This window comes from Podarcis muralis, chromosome 12, assembly GCF_964188315.1.
Source record: "Podarcis muralis chromosome 12, rPodMur119.hap1.1, whole genome shotgun sequence".
NCBI classification, from domain to species: Eukaryota; Metazoa; Chordata; class Lepidosauria; order Squamata; family Lacertidae; genus Podarcis; species Podarcis muralis.
The window spans coordinates 20,190,405-20,210,760 of record NC_135666.1 but is presented as its reverse complement, the minus strand read 5'-3'; the positions used below and the strand labels follow the sequence as shown (position 1 = coordinate 20,210,760).

The 20,356-nt window shown below is 43.1% G+C and overlaps 1 long non-coding RNA gene across 2 annotated transcripts in view; it reads right to left on the bottom strand.

Moving 5' to 3' along the window:
- LOC114607785 (uncharacterized) overlaps positions 1 to 20,356 on the bottom strand; it is a 63,166-nt gene that overhangs the window by 7,454 nt on the left and 35,356 nt on the right. The window contains exon 3 of one of the 2 annotated variants that reach the window (XR_003709222.2): positions 1,952 to 2,621. The exons of the other annotated variant lie outside the window; for it this stretch is intronic. This is a non-coding gene — a long non-coding RNA (uncharacterized LOC114607785). The remainder of the gene's footprint in view (positions 1 to 1,951; positions 2,622 to 20,356) is intronic. 2 annotated transcript variants of the gene reach the window in all.

The following is a 20,356-nucleotide window of genomic DNA, read 5'->3' as shown; positions in this document are numbered from 1 at the left end:
GTTCCCCCCTCCCCCAAAAAAGAACTATAAATAAAGGTAAAGGTAAAGGTATCCCTGACGACTCTGGGGTTGCGACGCTCATCTCGCTTTACTGGCCAAGGGAGCTGGTGTTTGTCCGCAGACAGCTTCTCAGTCATGTGGCCAGCATGACTAAGCCGCTTCTGGCAAACCAGAGCAGCACACAGAAACGCCGTTTACCTTACCATTGAAGCGGTATCTATTTATCTACTTGCACTTTGATGTGCTTTCGAACTGCTAGGTTGGCAGGAGCTGGGACTGAGCAACAGGAGCTCACTCTGTCGCGAACCGCCAACCTTCTGATCGGCGAGCCCAAAGCTCAGTGGTTTAGACCACAGCGCCACCCGCGTCCCTTGAACTATAACTAGGTAGACATTAAAAAAAAGAATAAAATCCTTTGCTTTGAATTCTTGTAGTAAAAGATTTTGTCTCATTATTTAGTTTTATATTCTCCTAGTTAAGTTAACTTTGACTCTTCACTCTTTAAAGTTGGGGATAATTACCCCTTATTAGGCCCACAATTAGTCCTGATAATAATGATTAATAATGACAATAAGTTACATGACTAATAACCAAAGTATAAGTACAGACTATGGCTTGTATCTAGCTAAGTTCTACTCAGGGTAGACCCACTGAAATTAATGGACATATTTTTTTTATTATTACATTTCTATCCCACCTTTCCTCCAAGGAGCTCAATGTGACATACATGGTTTGCCCCGCTCTCTGTTTTACTCTCACAACAACCCTGTAAGGTAGGTTAGACTGATAGATGGGTGACTGGTCCAAGGCGAACTTCATGGCTGAGTGGGGATTTGAACTCTGGTCTCCAAGGTCCTAGTCCAACACTCTAACCACTGCGCCATGCTGACTCTTACCACCAGGTATCATATAAGTCTGTGCCTGACAGGCATTTTGTGCTGGCTTAGGTATTTATTTGCAGTATTGTAAGGACAGCCCCAGAAGAACTCAAGCTTCCAGCTGGTTAATCATGCCCATTAATTCCAATGGGTCTGTTCTGAGCATGATTAACACTGGACACAGCTCTTAAAAACACTTTAAATGAACCAGTATTGAGCAGATGCTATAAGCTATATAAGTTGGAAAATACAACTATAAAAACAGCTTCAAATGCAATCTATATCTTATTAAGATTAACAGCAAAGTTTCCATTGAATTCAATGGATCTAGGTTTTGCCTTCAACAAATAAGCCTTTTTGCTCCAAGCTTGCATGTGTGCTCTTGGTATTGCTATGGAGTCACTGGTCTGCAAAGGTATGAAGTGTCTCCATCGCATTCAGGGTTGGGGCCAAGCACATGACTATGAAACACATGGTAACTGCTTGAAATCTCATGGGTAATAGCTCCCTGCCTATGGTCCTGTGCAGTCAGGGTCTTGATTCCAGCCTATCTCACCTATGCTGGTCTACACAGGCTGGCAGTGCATGCTGTCCAGCTTTTGGAAACCCAAAACTGTGACGCACTTCTTCTGGGATGTACTCCTGGGTGAGTCATGTGACCCACGCCTCACTCTCCCAAAAAAGTACTTTTGGGGGTGAGAGCACAGCAACCAAAATGGGATGTCCTGTTTTTTCTGGGGCAGGTATGACTGTGGCTCTCCAGGGTCTCAGCCCAGAAGACTTTCCTCACTTTATCTACTTGCACTTTGACGTGCTTTCGAATTGCTATGTTGGCAGGAGCTGGGACTGAGCAACGGGAGCTCACCCCATCGCAGGGATTTGAACCGCCGACCTTCTGATTGGCAAGTCCTAGGCTCTGTGGTTTAACCCACAGCGCCACCCGCATCCCATCCACTTCATTAATAGCTGCCAAAGACTGAACTTGGGGACAAGCAAAGCATAACCACTGAGCCCTGGGCTTTCCCCCACTTTTTGAGAAAAGATACAGGCGAATGAGGAAGGTATCAACTTACCGTATCCTTCAGTAGGCTTTGCAGATCAAAAACTGTGCAGGTCTACTATAGTTCAAACAGTCCTGGCAGGTATTTATTCAACATATTCTAAGGCCGGAGATTCTTTCACATTTTGCTAATTCTTCCAACAACTCTAAACTGCTCTAAGAATTGGAAAGACTTCTGATTATCAAGGCTGCTTTGGAACAGTGCAATCTGCTGTGATTCCTGCAGGCCCAGGACTTTTCAAAGGAATTTGTAGACATTAAAGGAAAAACAGGGGAAAGGGGGGGGGGGAAACAAGCCAACGTCTTCTTTTTGCATCCTACATAACCAACGGCTTATGATTGCCTAAGGATGTATTTACTGTACAACTTTGTTGATGCCCATTTGCCTACTGATTAGAGGATAGAAGATTTGTGAGGGATTAGAAAAGGCAAATGCCGAAAATATCAAGGCCAAGAACAAATGCGGCAAGGACCAGTTCTATACATGAATGGCCTATTAAGGGATAAGCATATGGAACAGGGAAATCTCTGGGATCAGGAAAAATAAACAGAATGGATAGTCTTCTGCTTTGAAGGTAAAGGTCATGACGGTGCCATCCAACCTCCACATTTCGAAGCTTTTGAAATTACAGCCACAGATCCCTTTGCAGGAGGTAGGAGGACTGAGGCAGCAGCTGTTGTCCCTGAAAAGTGCCAAGAAAAAGTTGACTAGGAGAAGAAGTTGTCAGACGTCACATTGTTGAAAAACGTGCTCTTGGTGCTATTCTAGAATAGCCTCGGCAAAATAGACTTGCAACATTTATCCATATTGCATTAAAACTTCTAAATGGCTCATAAGAAATATTAAAATTATCACTAAAAACAAGTAATTAGAAGCATTTAAAAGGTAATAAAAATAACAGCGAACTAAAAAGAGATTAAAACGCATCAACATCTACCGTATTTTTCGCTCTATAGGACGCACCAGACCATAGGACGCACCGGAACATAGGAGGGAGAGAACAGGGGGGGGGGGGAATTTCTTGTTCTCCCCCTCTAAAACAAGGTGCGTTCAAGGTGCATTTACCCAAAGCCTCCGGAGCGCAGCGGGAGGCTTCAGAAGGCTACCTTGGAAGCCTGGAGAGCGAGAGGGGTCGGTGCGCACTGACCCCTCTCGCTCTCCAGGCTTCAGTGAAGGCAACCTGAAGCCTCTGGAGCGCGGTGGTAGTTCCCTCTGGGCTCCGGAGGCTTCAGGTTCCTTTTGACCTGCTCTTTGGGGCTGGTGGTGGTGGGGAAGCCAGCCTCAAAGACCCGTAGCCCCCCGAGGTTGTGGGGCTGGCGGTGGGGGGAAACGCTGCTTTCTCCCACCGCCAGCCTCAAAGACCAGGTTGGGGAGCAGCGCGAAGGTGGCAAGAGGGGCAGCGCTCCGTCTCCCTGTTCTGGCTTTGGGCTTAGCCGTGCAGCTTGCATTCGCTCTATAGGACGCACACACATTTCCCCTTAATTTTGGGAGGGGAAAAAGTCCATCCTATGGAGCGAAAAATACGGTATTTGTCCAGAGAGATTGTCTTAACACAAATGTTTCAAAGCAAGTGAAAGGAGTAAAGTTAGGCCACCTGCTTGGTGTCAATAGGCAGGGAGTTCCATAGTTTAGGTGCTGTCACACTAAAAAGATCAGTCCCCCCCCCCCGAAGTGTGGAATGAATATTATCTGTCGCCTATAAAAGCACCGGTTTCACAGACCAAAGTGGTTGAGTAGGTTAAGGTGATCCCACAGGTAAACTGATCCCAATGTGTTCATTTACACACTCAAGCAAAACAACAGAAATATGCCTTTGTCAAGAGTTATAGATAAAATACAAAATGTATAGGACAGGGTCGGGAACTTATCATGCACTTCAGCCCTTCAAAGAAAAAAAAAAGTAAGTATATTTTTCAGCATGTGTCCAATAAATGGCTCTTTCCTAATTAGAAATTTCCATAAAGCTACACTCAGCTTTTAAAGTAAAAAAAGGCTCCTATGTGCTTTGCAAGGTGCTTGGCTCTCACTGGGAGCTGGATATATTTCTGCTGAGTTCGGCCATAAATGGGCCAACTACTGATGGCAAACAATATAATTGCCTTCTTTATTAAATTTCACAAGCAGAGAAATGTTTTAGATTCTTGTTGAACCTTTTAGAAAAAGGCATTAGCACCACAGCAGTGGAACTCAGGCTAGAGATGGATGAGCTTTCCCCCATTTGCCTCGAGTTGAAATAACCCAGGCTGTTTCTGGAAAAGTCAGAAATCACTGGGTTTATTTTCTGAACTAGTTTGCCAGCCTTCCATGAACCGGAAGCTGCTTTATATCATAGAATCACAGTATCGTAGAGCTTTGGAAGGGGCCCGAGAATCATCTAGTCCAACCCCTTGCAATGCAGGAATCTCAACTCGATCATACACAACAGAGGACCACCCAACCTCTGCTTAAAAACCTCCACGGAAGGAGAGTCCACCACTTCTTATGGGAGTCTGTTCCACTGTTGAACAGCTCTTACTCTCAGTAAGTTCTTCCTGATGTTTAGTCGGAATCTCCTTTCTTGTAACTTGAATCCATTGATTCAGGTCCTAACCTCCAGAGCAGGAGAAAACAAGCTTGCTCCATCCTGCATGTGACATCTCTTTACGACACGATGCGATAATCTTTATTGTCATTGTCCCATACAGAACAACGAAATTGAAAATCTACACCACACATTCAGAAACCAACAAGCCTGCTATCCCAGCCTGGTTAGCCCCCTAAAAACTCTGATATCCCATAATTAATACAGTGGTACCTCGCAAGACGAATGCCTCGCAAGACAAAAAACTCGCAAGACGAAAGGGTTTTTTGTTTTTTGAGCTGCTTCGCAAGACGATTTTCCCTATGGGCTTGCTTTGCAAGACGGAAACGTCTTGCAAGTTTGTTTCCTTTTTCTTAACACCGTTAATACAGTTGCGACTTGACTTCGAGGAGCAACTCATAGACCGCGGTGTGGTAGCCTTTTTTGAGGTTTTTAAAGACTTTGGTGATTTTTGAAGCTTTTCCAAAACTTTCCCGAAACCGTGCTTCGCAAGACGAAAAAAATCGCAAGACGACAAAACTCGCAGAACGAATTAATTTCGTCTTGCGAGGCACCACTGTACAATAAACTCCCATAGAGACTACCTTACACTGCGTTTAAAACCAAAATCGCATTTGAATAGAAACTGTTTCTCAGGCGGCTAGTCCTTTAGATATCTTGCTCAAAAAATATCTGAAGATATCACCCAGAAGAGTTCTGCTGGGCAGCAAAGAGAGGGTGCAGTGGAGGTGGTGAAAGAACACTAGTAATAACACCTGATTTGTACTCTTCATGCAAACTCTGTTCAACGTTTGAATTCATCTCTAGAAGTGAAAACTTAAAAGCCACCTGACTTGCACATCTATGGCTTGCACTTTGCACCCTATCAGCTTCAAGTGCTGATGGGTCATCAGGACTCAGTGGAAGAGCACATGCACTGCATGCAAACAAACAAAACCCCAAAACCCAAACTCATGTCCCATCCCTGGCTTCCCCAGGTAGTGTTGGGAAAGACACATGTCTGAAAACCTGGAAATCCCAGTCAGTGGAGACAGTGGTCCAGGTTTGTACGAGACAGCATCCTGTTTCAGAAACTGTATTTTTGGTATTCATGCAAAAAAGGTGCACAAAGACTGTTGAAGCATAACAGTCTCTGAAAGAAAAAAAACAAATGCAAAGAAGTCTATAGCGTGCAGGGCGTGAGCATGGGTGGAAGTGGGGCAGGGTGGGGGTGGGGAGAGCTGGTATTACTTTCAAAATTACTGCCTTGTTCCATTCTTCTGGGAAAGCTCAAGATCTCTCTTTAGGGGGAGAAAAATTTGCCTGTCGTGGTGAGCAATTTTATAATTCCACCCCCCAAGCCAAAGCTATTAGACCAAACTGAGGCATTTCTGAACCCCCCTGGGGTGCAGAATAAACCACAGGTGAACATCAAGTAAAGCAGGGATGAGTTACGCCTTGTTCACACCTGTTTCTGAGCTCTTCTCTGTTGTGAAATCCAACAACACACTGTGGTGTGTGATCAAGCGCCAGGACAATGGTGCTGGGGCCAGTTGGTTGGATTTTACCCATCCGGTCCTCACTGGGCTGGGAAAGAAGTCAGCACCCAGGTGGAAAACAACAGGCAACTGGCCTCACCCACCATGCTTCTGATATTTACACCCCACACAAACTGCAGCGTCATGAAATGTCTGCGCGAAAGAGATTTTATTATTCAGCTATTGAGGCAAATTGGGTTCTGTATTTCTTCCATATCAACAGGGAGAAATGGTTTCCCAAATCCTACTGAGAAAGCCACTACAGACTCTGCAGCTACCCCAAATTTTCTTGCCAGAGCTACTGGCTTGCAGGTTTTTACCTTCAACAGCCAATTCTAAGTAAAAGTTTCGAACAGGAACATTTACCTCCCCACGTAATGAAGCAGATGCAATTACTGCTAAGTGATCAATCGATGCATATTAATAGCCATTCATTCTGCGACAGGGTGAAATGATGTTGGCTCTCTAATATATGCTGCAGAGAGCAATATTTCATGGGCATGAGAGACTGGGATTGGATCTCCATTCACACCAGTTTGACTTGGGAATACCCACTTCTTTCATACCAACATGAAACGAAAGGTTGTTTCTAATGCTGTGCAATTCCACCCCCTTTCTCTCCTCTCCCCATGCGACCCCACCTGCACAGGGGCGCCAGGTAGGGGGAGTGGGGGCAGGTCCCCCAAAAAAATTCAGTGAAGGGGCCAGGCCCCCTAAAAGTTCCACGTCAGCTGGAACTTTGAGGTCACGGTAGCTGCAGTGAGATGGAGCAGGGTAGCTCAGTTGGTTATAACACTGTGCTGATAACACCAAGGATTCAGGTACGATCCGCGTTTGGTCAGTTGCATATTTCCCCATGGCAGGGGGTTGGATTAAATGATCTTCAGGGTCCCTTCCAAATCTATAATTATATGACTCTCTGTGCCTGCTCCTGTAGCACGGGATGAAAGGCCAGGAAGCATATTCTCTAAATCCCAGCAAGGTGGAAAAAGAGGAGTTGTTTCTTAGACTGCTAACATCTGCACAAAGGTACCCAGATATTAGCAATGCACTTGGATAGCATTCATTACATTAGATGTTCTTTAACTGTAAAGGAATGAATGTAACTCAATGGTAGAACACCTGCTTTGCATTCAGAAGGACCCAGGTTCATTCCCCAACATCTTCAGGGAGGACTAGGGAAGATTCCTTGCCTGAAGCTCTGGAGAGTTACTTCAGTCAGTAGAGACAATACTGAGATAGATGGACTCCGTGTAAGGCAACTTCCTGTGTTTCCATGTAAGAATACGAGTAAGAGAAAGATTCCCCCTCCCTCTCTGGCTGCCTAAAAGAGATAAATTGCTTGTAGGTTCTTAAATTATGAAGAGTGAGCGCCATTCACTTTTATTGACAATGCTGCAGTACTCTGTGGGAGAAACGTTTTGCCACTACTCAGCACAAGCGATGGCAAGACAGGGGTACTTTGTCTAGGTTGGAGCTAGCTGGAAAACATTTCTTGATAATAAGACATTGGTAGTCTCCTGGGAACGCAGGCTGATAGTATGCACGTTAATTTCACCTTCTTGCAAAATGCTCTCTAAAAAGATGGTAGGCCTGAAGTCATAGATTGCAATCCAACACAGAGTCAAGCCCCTTTGTTGTTGCACTAGGCTCTGACAGCTCAATCCTATACACATAGAATAAAAGAGTTGGAAGGGACCACCAGGGTCATCCTCCTGCAATGCAGGAATCTTTTGGCCAACACGGGGCTCAAACCTACAACCCCGTGATGAAGAGTCTCATTCTTTACCAACTGAGCCATCAGTCAGTTGTAATTACCAAAGGATTGGACCTAGTTTATGTTAGTCATGCTTGGTTCCCAATGCATCAGTGTGACTTAGACAATCTTTTCAGTGATTTCAGGGGGACCTGAGTACCACCAAGTCCGACCCAGTGACTTCTTAAGGGTCAGAGGTGCCCCTTGAAACTATGTACTCCAATGCTCTGTCTGGAAAGCAGATACTCAAAATAGTCCCAGTAGATGCTTGTCCACAATGAACTTCAGGTATAATTCTGGTGTCACTCACAAGTTAGGGGCATTGGAAGCTGCCTTATAGGGAGTAAGACCATTGGTCTACCTATCTCTGTACTGTCTATACCAGTGGTGGCCAAACGTGGCCCGCAAGCTGTTTTGGGACTACAATTCCCATCATCCCTGACCACGGGTCCTGTTAGCGAGGTATGATGGGAGTTGTAGTCCAAAAACAGCTGGAGGGCCAAGTTTATCTATACTGACTGGCCATGGCTCTCTATGATTTCAGACAGTTTTTCCCAGCCCTGCCAGGAGATTCCAGTGTATAGAACCTGGGACCTTCTGTATCCAGAGTAGAATAGGTGCTCCACTGCTGAGTCTTTCAATCTCAGCATTTATTGGAAGAGAGTGAGACTCTTAGAGGGTAGCATAAAGTTCTACTATAGCTATTTATTTGTAAGCTAGTTACCAGTATGTGCTTTGTTGCCCTGGATAATAGTATGCTACTAATGTTGTAAACAGACAGGAAGGGTATACAGTGGTACCTTGGGTTAAGTACTTAATTCGTTCCGGAGGTCCGTTCTTAAACTGAAACTGTTCTTAACCTGAAGCACCACTTTAGCTAATGGGGCCTCCTGCTGCCGCCGCACTGCTGGAGCACGATTTCTGTTCTCATCCTGAAGCAAAGTTCTTAACCTGAAGCACTATTTCCAGGTTAGTGGAGTCTGTAACCTGAAGTGTATGTAACCTGAAGCGTATGTAACCCGAGGTACCACTGTAATTGCAACTAGTCAAGAGTTAATACATTGTTCTGAAATGTATTGGTGAGGGCCAGTTTCCCAAAGCCTTGAAAGTGTTTCACATGTTTGCTTGAATAAAACTGTTGAAGAGTTAAAGAGTGTGTGTGTGTTTTAACTGGGAATCTTAGTCTTGTTTCAGATCAAGAAAATCCACGTTACTTATGAAGACAACTGAGCGAAAGAGAGACAGAGACTAATAATAATAATAAATATTATAATAAAATAATGAAATTCTGGAACGGATCCTAGAGTTCTGCTTCTCCTCAGATATTGGCTTGGGGTTCAGTATAGCTATGATGACTCAGTGGAGTAGTTGCTGAGTCATAATGAGGAACTGGGAGGAGGGCTCATAGTTTTCTTCTGATACAGATAATATCTGGAGGGTGTTGCACTCTTGTGCTCTGTCATCAAGCTGCTGGCCTAGTACCTGTACCCTGGAAGAATTGTTGTGTTGTCGTCTGTTTCGGATGCAACCCTCAACTCACTTCCTCAAAAAGTCATTACAATTTTGTTTGACAATCTTTCAGAGTCAGTATAGTGCAGGAGAGAGACTAAGAAAGGACTAGTATTGCTGGTTATCTATGTAACTGGGAAGTACAGTGGTACCTCGGGTTAAGTACTTAATTCGTTCCGGAGGTCCGTTCTTAACCTGAAACTGTTCTTAACCTGAAGCACCACTTTAGCTAATGGGGCCTCCTGCTGCCGCTGCGCCACCGGAGCACGATTTCTGTTCTCATCCTGAAGCAAAGTTCTTAACCTGAGGTACTATTTCTGGGTTAACGGAGTCTGTAACCTGAAGCGTATGTAACCTGAAGCGTATGTAACCCGAGGTACAACTGTATAAGGATATCTGCTTGAAGTGTAGTGTTTGTAAGTTGCTGCTCTGTTTATTTTATATGAATGAATATGAACTTTGTATAATTGGTATACATGTGAAATATTTATTTATTTTAAGTGTGCTGGAATTGGGTTAAAGTCCCCCTTTCTTCCATGAAGCTGACTGAGTAACCTTGGGTCGGCCTAACCTACCTCACAGGGTTGTTGTGAAGATGTAAAGGGTGAACTCCGCATGTCAGCACTCTTGATATTAGAAGAGGTAAGAGGTCAGAAGAGCCCTGCAAGATCAGGCCAGAGGCCCATTTAGTCCCAACTGCCCACCATACCGCCTTTGAAATCTGTGGTACCAGGGAAGGTATCACAAGGGGGAGGGAACTTCCCAAGGGATTCGGTGTTTTTGTGTGTGGAGAGACAACGCTCATTGCCTGGAGAGAGGGAGCAGGCAGCAATGGCTGCATCTTCATGCCAGGTTTTGCTGACGGACTCTCCCAGGATGCCCAGACCTCAATAGATGTTCAAGGATGCAGACCCCTGATGCAGTGTGGCATGGGATAAACCTCTACCCCCTTTGAAACTTCCAAGCAGGCACACACTTAATTACAGCCCTTGCTGCAAATTAAATGACTTTGCTTTAATTTAGTCCCTTGCTAAACACCTCATAAGTTTTTCCTGACATATGCTGTATCCACAAATCATTATTTTGCCCCCCAGTGGGCACACTCGCACAGAAACAGGTTCATCAGATATGGAATCAATTTAAGCTAATGCTATGTGAATGTATTGTAAAATTATTTCAGATTTAAAAGCAAGCAATTGTTAGAAGCTGACTATGGCCTGATCTCATATATTCCAGTACAGCCCCCTTGGATTTTGTCTCTCTGTGTGACAAAATAAGGCTAAAAAATGCAGGGGGGGGTGCTTAGTTCTCTCTTACTGCAGAATGAAGTGGCCTTTGTAAGAATCTGACTCAATGACAATTTCTGATCTGCAAGTGATCTGCAATTTTGTCCACAAACCAGCCTCTGGAAATCTGCTTTGTGATTCCTCCCCCCCTCCTTCTTTCCCCTCTTTTCTTTTTCTTCTGTTTTCATTCTTCAGAAATGCAACTCAGCTAACTGACTCAACTCACTTCAAACTTTGTTCCCTGACTCAGGAGGAGCAGCTGCAAAAGTTCTTCCATTTCCCACATCTAACCCATGCTGGCTCCCATCGAAAGCCAAATTCCTGGCACGTCCAGGAGGAGAGAGGAATCTACGGGAACAAGAAGTGCCGGAGTGGTGCTCTCTGGTTACAAGGCAGGTGGAAGGTGGCACCGCTTTTAATAAAAACAGAACACCGATCAATTTCCAGAGATCAGGGATGGCTCACAGTTGTTCTTTCGCTCTAGATTTCCCTGGAAAAGTCATTTTAAGGAAAGATGGAGAAAATATCTACGAGCCCTGCCAGTGCCTTGTTACTCTTTCCTCTTCTGACTAAACCTTTAACAAACACATAAGTCATTTTTGCAGCTCCTCCAAGCAAAGTCAGGCTATGGTATAGAAAACAAGCTCTGCCCCCTCAGACTGTTCTGCTACAAAGGAACTTGTTTGGAAAAGAAACACCTGCTTTTTGAGAAATATTACGGAAACCAATCATCAGCCATAAGGAGAGCCCTACTGGGTCAGAACAAAGGCCCGTTTTAGCCTAGCACTCTGTTCTCACAGTGGCCAACCAGGGACTCAGCTACATTAGTAAAGAAAAAGCATTTTAAGTGCATTATAACCTGTGACAACAGATGGTGCTGTGGGGTCCTGTCTTTCAGCAACATGATTTCCTATTATGAGGTTTACAACGCATTTTCCTGAAATGTTTTTTTTTTATGTGTCTAGATCCAGCCCAGGTTAAGTTCATGCAGCCCATGAACGCAACAGCTCTCTTCTGCTTATGGTACCCAGGAAATGGCATTCAGAGGCAGACTTCCACAGATACTGGAGGTAAAATACAGTTCTTATGACTAGTAGCCACTGATAGTCTTGTCCTTTAGGCAGGAATTTGCCTAATCCCCCTTCAAAACAGATTGGCAGCCATCCCTACATCTGGTAGTAAAAAAATAAAAATCCATGTGTGAAGAAATACTTCTTTTTGTCTTTCCTGAATTTCCCAGTGCTCAGTTTCATAAGTATTCTGGTATTGTGAGAGAGGCAGATGAACTTGTCTTTCCCCCCTCTGTGCTTAATCTTGCATACCTCATACCTTGACCCCCTTACTCGCGGGCCCCTCAAATATTTTATGTGTGGGGTGAAGGCCCCTCGGCCCCTAGGAGTTGGCTCCTATGCCCCTAGGCGACTTCCTGCTCATTTTTGTTGTGAACACAGATACAGCATGACAGAAGCAAACACTTCTGCTACATCAGTAAAAGTTATGAAGCCTTTGGAACGTTGGGAGTCACTGCTTTCTAATCCAAATTCTGCAGAAAAGTCTGGCAATTTTAAGAAAAGGGTTTGTGTTGTTGTTCTTTCAAAAAATATCTGACTGGGGTGGTGAAGGTGAATATGAAGAAGATGTTGAAAGCCATCAATGAAATTGAGGATCACAGAATATCTGAACTGTTGGGTAGGAATGAAAAGGTCTCCTTGATTTTGATTTATTGCATTTCTGTGGAGAGAGAGAGCTCAGTCAGCAGAGCATGAGACTCGTCATCTCAGGGTTGTGGGTTTGAGCCCCACGTTGGGCAAAGAGATTCCTGCATTGGACTAGATGACCCTCGTGGTGACTTCTAATTCCACGATTCTATGATTCTATGCCGCTTTTCATTCAAATGAATCCCAAAGCAGTTTACAAAAATAAATACGGTAAGAGAACATAACAGAACATTTTACAAAAGCAGTTTACAAAAATAAATACGGTAAGAGAACATAACAGAACATTTTTCTGCATAAATCTTATAGGACAATTAACAAGCCATCAGGGAAACAATTGCAATCTATGAAACGCTGTTAAGAAGCAACTAAAAAAATCAGCTGAAACATCACAATTAAAGCAAAAGTCATATTATATGATTAACAAATCAATATGGCATTCATCTATAAAGCAGTATTAACAACTTTAACAAAACAGCAACTGAAAGATAAACAAAGCACTGTTAAGTTCACACACTCCACCAACCCATGAGTCGTAATCTTTCACTCTAGTCGCCTCATTCAAATACACATATACATACAGCGGTACCTCGGGTTACATACGCTTCAGGTTACAGACTCCGCTAACCCAGAAATAGTACCTCGGGTTAAGAACTTTGCTTCAGGATGAGAACAGAAATTGCGCGGCAGTCAGAGGCCCCATTAGCTAAAGTGGTGCTTCAGGTTAAGAACAGTTTCAGGTTAATAACAGACCTCCAGAATGAATTAAGTTCTTAACCCGAGGTACCACTGTATTGCCTGTGGCAGCAACTCCCTTCTAAAGGTTCCGCGGACTTGAGCTGAAGCAGCAAAGGTCAAACCAAGCAGCCCCTGATGGAAAACAAGAGTCTCTCTCCCCTCACAGTCCTTCCTTCCTCATGAAGGTTCCTAGGGCTGGAGGGTGGGGCAAGGCAGGTTGAAAAAGCCATGGCAGGATCAGCCTCACCAATTCAAAGGCCTTTTATTGCCTGCCTGTCACAGGGGCTCGTGTCTGTTTACTTATAGCACTTTTACCATGCTCTTGAGCCAAAAAGAGTTCTCAGAGTGGCTTACAGAAAATGACCAGTAACAAATAATAATGGTGATGATTGTTATTTATTAAATTTGTATACTGCCCTTCATCCGTAGATCTCAGGGCGGTACACACCAGTCTGCGCCTGCAAGCTTACAATCTAAAAGACATGACACAAAAGGAAAGGGGAAGGGGAAGGGGGGAGGAGAAAAAGCAAATTCAGGAACCAGTTCTTAAAATTTACAAAGTTCATCTAATGACCCACTTGAATAGAAACAGAGCCTCTCTCAGCAGATCCAATGCAGTGGGCCCAGGAAATCCCAGCCAATGATATTGTGGGATTTCCAGGAAATGCAGGAAGTCAGGATGGCGGAAGAATACAGACATTGGCTACCATGAAAGTAAAGTAAATCCCACATCTCGCCCATGAGGATTTAACGGAAAGTTTTCTCTTATTTGGTAATTTTCAAACGCAATTTCTTCCGGCATTATTTGGCAGAGGAATGTAGTTAAAAACAGAAAGAATTTTTTTTGATGCAGCACTACTAGTATGGCCAATAAACAGAACAAGGTTAAATAAGTCCAGTTATTGTTGAAACCTTGGCATTTAAAAGCATCCCCCCTCTATTTTGACTGAAGAAATTTGCACATTGAAGCTGATGATTTGCAGAACTTGTGTGTTCTACAGGCACGTTATTACACAGAAAAACCTTGAAACGAATAAGCTGCTCATGAAATATGAACACACTTGTGACTGAAGGTTGAGGTGTCTGCTTGTTTTTAAATTTATTTCTAATCCTGAACATATTTCCCCAAATGAGAAACGTCGAAGAAATTCACATAGGGAATCAACCCACCCCTCCACCCCCAGCAATTTAACACATTTATAAGCCTCCTTTCCCCCAGCTTGGTTTTTAAGACTGTTTTGCCACCCTTGGGAATCACTGCCTGAAAACAAGGTGGTTTAGGTCATTCCCTCTTATAAACCCAATGTATATATAGCACACGAACAAGTGCAAATCTCAGAGTCCCATAAACATTATATTTCATCTGCAAGACCCTGAAATAACAATGAGGGCAGCGTCAAAAAGGTTCCTCTTGACAGACAAAGTTTCAAATGTGTATTAAGGGTCTTTGTGACACTAAAAAAACAACCACCCTGAGAACACAGACAAGGAGGCTAGAAGCAATATTTATATTATGTTCTCTCTCCTCGTCCCCGTTTTTGAAGGTTTTGCAAGTAATGGATGATTGGATCATGAGGGTAAAGTCTACTGTTTTCCCCCAAAGCTTGTGGATAGTTGCAATCTACAGTACTTAAAAGGGGAAAAAATGTTTTTACAGGCTCGAATTCCCACAGATTCAAATGCTGTTCCCCCCGCTCAGCAAATGGGAGAGTTACTGCTGGAGGTCAGGAACAAAAGCGGGAGGAACTTTTGCCATTTTGAGGTCCCAAAAGTTACACGACTTCAAACATGGGGAGGCTACTGCCCTCCTGCGTGCCTTACCTATCTCATCATCGCGAGCCACTTCTGGCAACGGCACATTTTCAATAAAGCTGTGTTATATTAATTTGGAAGAGCAACCTTCCCAGCAAGCTTGATCCAACTTAAATATGGAAATAGTGAAAAGCTTTGTATTTGTGCCAATAGCAGATTTCTTCAATCAGCCCTAGACACGCTGGGCGAAATTAACTCCGGACATCTTAGTGAATTTTGAGCGAGGCCTCCCATGGCAGATGGCAGGCAGGGGGGTGAAATGAGCAACCAGTTAGGAGGGCAAACAGAATGAGTAATGCTGTGTGAGGCAGAATGTACTCAATGTAGCCCTAGAAGCCAGAGCAGTGGCTTCCAAATAGCCTCCCCCGCCCCCCCATGGACCACTTGTTGATTTTCCTCCCTCTTGTAATAACAATAATACGTTTATTGTCATTGTACAACCTGTAGCAATTGTAATGTGCTGTGCTAGGTGCTGTATTATTTTTAATTGAATTCTTCTTGCTGCTTTTATTTCTTGTCGACTACATTTCATGGCCTTACCATTCAAATTGCAGACATAACCACTAAAAGAACAATTGAGAGTTAACATGAATATTTCACAGCCACAGATCCACAGATGCCATGGACCCCTTGGATGAATTCGTGGACCACTGGAGGACCACAGAAGACAGTTTAGGAACCTATCAGGTTGAGAATGGCCTCCTTTACAGAGGACAATCCTCTGTTTGAAGCTGTCCACCGTTTGAATGGTGGTCCAGCTCATGTCCAGTGTAAATATCTTATTCTTTATGTTCTTAATTCAGTATTGCATATACCGCCATGCAATATTTCATATGAAAGTGTGGTTTAAAGATGATAGATAGATAGATGATAGATAGATAGATGATAGATGATAGATAGATAGATAGATAGATAGATAGATAGATGATAGATAGATGATAGATGATAGATGATAGATAGATAGATAGATAGATAGATATAGATAGATAGATAGATAGATAGATAGATAGATAGATAGATGATAGATAGATAGATAGATAGATAGATAGATAGATAGATAGATGATATAGATAGATGATAGATAGATAGATAGATAGATAGATAGATAGATAGATAGATAGATAGATGATAGATAATTAGATAGATGGTAGCAAGCAAACTCTAGGAAGGAAGAATAGGGGTTCAGTCAGCACCTGGACAGCAGGTTGAGCAGACACACAGGGCACTTGGCCACCACCTTCCTCACCTTGCTGAGATGTGTTTCTGTTTAAATTACAGTAATTATTTTTAAATTTGCATGTGTACATGCTTATGCAAATGTAATGTGAATCCGTGTCTTCTTTCGCCGTCCTTTTTGGTGATGTGTTTCCTCTTTTTTTCATGAGGCTTAAGTGACCAGCCTAGGTCAGGCCCAAAGTGATATGTTATCTAGGCTGTGAGAAGGCACCAGCCAACCTGGGAGCCAGCAGCACCAGTTTTGCTGTCTGGCGTCACCTGTGAAATGCTGAGAGTGATCCAGCTACAATTGCCTGCATTGCTCCCATCAGATCAGAAGGTGCAGTCGGTGCAAGGAGACTGTGTCTAATTCACCAGACTTCTCGTGCATCTTTATATCCTCCTAGCATTCTCAAAGACAAAGATGCTCCTGAGAACTTTCATCACCCCTTTAAAAATGCCCAGCAACATTTACAATGTGGATAGGTGGTTATTAAGGATGGATGGATCAATCAATCAATCAATCAATCCATGTAGCCTTTGATTCATTCATAAATCCATTCCATCCTGTCTCTGCATTTAACTGCTTGTTCATTTTTTCAAAATGTATATTTGAATTTATGAAAGTACTGTACACATTTCTAAGTGTACTTTATCTGAAAATATGCAATCCTAAGTGCCTGGTGATGCATTTTTTGGAGATGAAAACCACATTGCAAAAGGTGCAGATGTGTGAAATCCGAAGGAAATAGACATTCTGATCAGGGCATTAGCTCAGGAGATATTGATGGTTGATTTGTATCGAATTCACAAAGATCATATTCCCTAAGCATCCCTAGTGGCCATGCGTGGAGCAGGAATGTGGCAGCATGCTGACCTCACTTGCTTCACACCCTTCCTTGAGTGTTTTTGCCTGCCTGGAATGTGTCTTTGGAGTCTAATAATGGCTCCTGCTGGCCAGAATGGAGGATAGAGAGGGGTGTGGGAGTGTGTGTCTAGCCCACTGTGCAAAGGTAAAAAATTACATTCATTAAATTACACTACCACTTGTATGTAACTTCTGGTAGGTCACTCAAAAGGGGATGCAGCCCTTAGATTCAAAAAGGTTTGTCACCCCTGCCCCAAACTTGGAATTGTTAGTTCCATATTCAGTTATAGGGAGAGGTGAGACACTTGGACATTCTTTTTATGCCACATTCAATAAGCCCAAAGCTCCTCAAAGCTAGGGGCACTGTTACAGACGGGGGAATATTTTCATGCAAACCCGCTTAATTCTCCCTGCCCAAATCAATAAGCGAACTGAAACACTGCTATCCTTCAGAATAAGCCCGCCTCTGACACAGTTCTCCAACCCAAAAAGAGAGCACAAAAGTGCATATATTAGTGAAAATAATGCGCAAAATAACATTATATTTTGGGAATTTTCTTGGGCAAGTGCATGCACTGGGCAAAATCACATTCAACGTGTGGACAGTATGAGAAATGCATATGAAAATGTATTCAGTTTTTAATATGAAGATTTAACAAGAAAATTTCACAAACTGATGCCGGAATGGGGTGAAAAGAATTTACGCCTGGAAAAATGAGAAACTGAGAGAAACCAAAATTGACAGACTGATCCATCCCAAGGCATCGTGTCTGAGCACCCTCATTTTTGCTGCTGGGTGAGCAGATAGAAAACGCTCAGGTTCTAAAAGCATCTAAGAAACTTGGCACGAGTGCAATATTCACTACTGAAATTTACTAGGTCATGAAATATTAATCCTATCCCACTGTCTTCCTCGTGGTATTTTACTGCATTTATTTATTTAAGAGCAAGATTTCCAAGAATGCTTGTGAACATTCTTTTTGCACTTTGTCAGCTGAGACCTATATTCTCATTCCTTGACTTCTGCCAGCTGGTTTAGGGATGTCTCTACGGAGAAAAACATCTTGTCTCCATAACGGCAAACAAATAACTCCATAACAGAGCAGGCATCGATTCGGATATCAGATTCAAACTGCAGATTGTCAAAGGCTACCAGAGTTTTTCAAGTAATATGTTTTACCCATTGCCTCCTATGAAATGTGTTTTATCACTTGTATGATGCTGTGCGGAATTTCTTTTTTATCCTGGTGCTGCAATTTGATCATGGCCTGGCAGTTGGTATTCCTCTCATGGTTTCCACCATGTCTTGCAGAAAACCAAACCAGTCAGACACAGTGCTGACTTCACACAGCATTTCAAACGAAGATTGGATGTGGCTACTTCTTTAAAAGTGGCCACCGGGAAGCAGATTTGTACAACTGCTCTTGCAAAGTGGTAGATCTGGAGATCTCGCATTCCCAAATGCCCCTTGCCCTCTTTATCTCTCAACCTCCAATGTATTGACATGTATTAATAATGTCATTGTCCTTACATATAATTTTAGAGCACCTCTAGAAAATGTCAGAGACCGGATGGATGCAGTCGGAAGGGTTGGAGGAACCAGCTGGAGAACTCCCAGGGGAAGAAGGCTCAGAGCCAGGGATTGGTGGTGAGATGACAATGAGTGGTCAGAGAAGGCAGGGAGGATGTGGTGTTAGAAGCCGAAGAGGTAACAGGGCTTTGTGAGCGGGGAGCCTGTGGCAGAGAGAAGTCTATAACGCCTTCTTGTATATTTTCTCACTAACACGTGCATTCTTATGCACAATTTATCCTAGCACATGCATTTCTGTACATGCTACTTGGCTGGAGAACTGCAAATTTCGAAGGGTGGCTGATTTTCAGCTCGCATATTGTTTCAGAAATTATGAATTAGAGATGTTCACCTTTAAATGTGAACTGAATCAAATTTCTGCCCCACCCCTGTCTATCACTGAGTTCTGGACCTCCCCTTGCTGCTCAGGCCAATCAGAAAGCCCAATCCAGAGTTTCTTCTAGCAGGCAGGGTCTTTTAGCCGCCATGGCTTGGCCTATTGGCGCAGAAGCCATCCTTGGCTGGTAAGGCTGGTCTCCATTGGCCATAGATAGGTGGTGGTGCAAGACCTGCTGCACAGTCCAGTTCTGGCACCAAGGCATGATTAAACAGAGCAGTGGTTCTGAACAAATTGTCCGCATTTATAAGCTTCTTTATCATTGTCTCCTTCCACAGCCAACATCCCCACATAATACACTGGATGTGAGAGAATCCCTTTCATGCATCCTACATTCATGTCTAGCCATCCAGAACTGTGGTTTACTCAATTACTTTGATCCAACTGGAATTTCCCACATTAGTTTTCATTTATTCCTTTGGGTTCTTGGTTTGTTTTCCCTCCAAGATTTGGGGTTTTTTTTAAAAAAACAAAAACCAACAAATATTTTCCATTAAAACTAATTACTGATGTTTAAATATCTGGGCATTTTTTTAAGAGCTTCAATGAGTTAAAGCCTGGCAAGGAAACTGTAAGGTTGGGCTGCAAGTTGTTTCAATAAAGGGTTTCTTTTTACAGGCAAACCATGATGAGCTTTCTCCTGGTAATCCCCTTTCAATCCCAATTCCTGGGAGAACCCCTACCGCGAAGGTGATTCACTCGAAAAGGAACAAGCTTGGGAGGAGGAAGAGGACCACTTCTGACAACAAACACATCATGTAAGTGCTAGAGCTACAAATAATGTGATTTAGGTTTTGTTAAAGATGTTTTAACTATCCAAGCTGTAGCCTCAACAGGATTTATTAGGTAGGAGAAACTCTCAATATTTATTTATTTATTTATTTATTTATTTATTTATTTATTTATTTATTTATCCAATCTTACTGAAGTGTGTGGCTAGAGCATACAGTGGCTCTCTTGAATATGTCCCATTTCACATCTAATTTTATTTGTTTGTTTTTTTAAAAAAACTTTTCACCACCAAAGTCTCAAAGTGGCTTACAAATAAAAATACACAGTATGCAAAATTTAAAACATAAAGTCAACTGCAGAAATTTAAAGACATGGAAGAACATTAGTTTTTTTTAATAAAAGGAAAGAAAACGGGAGAAGCATTCACGATGCAAAGACCTCCTGAAATAATACTGCTTTAGCCAGGCACCTGAAACTCAGTGATGGTTCCTGTCTGATATTTAGTAGGAGGGAGTTGGGCCCACAACACTGAAGGCTTGACATCTCATTGACGTGACTCATGCTTCTGCTCCATGGAGGAGCATGATTAGTGGCCCTCCATGGACCTGAAGCATGAGTCACGTCAATGAGAAGTTGAGCCTCCAGTGTTTAGCCCCCCCCCCCCAGTGCCTGCCAGATTATCTGAGTTATTGACTTGGGAAGGACAAGGTAAGGCAGTCCT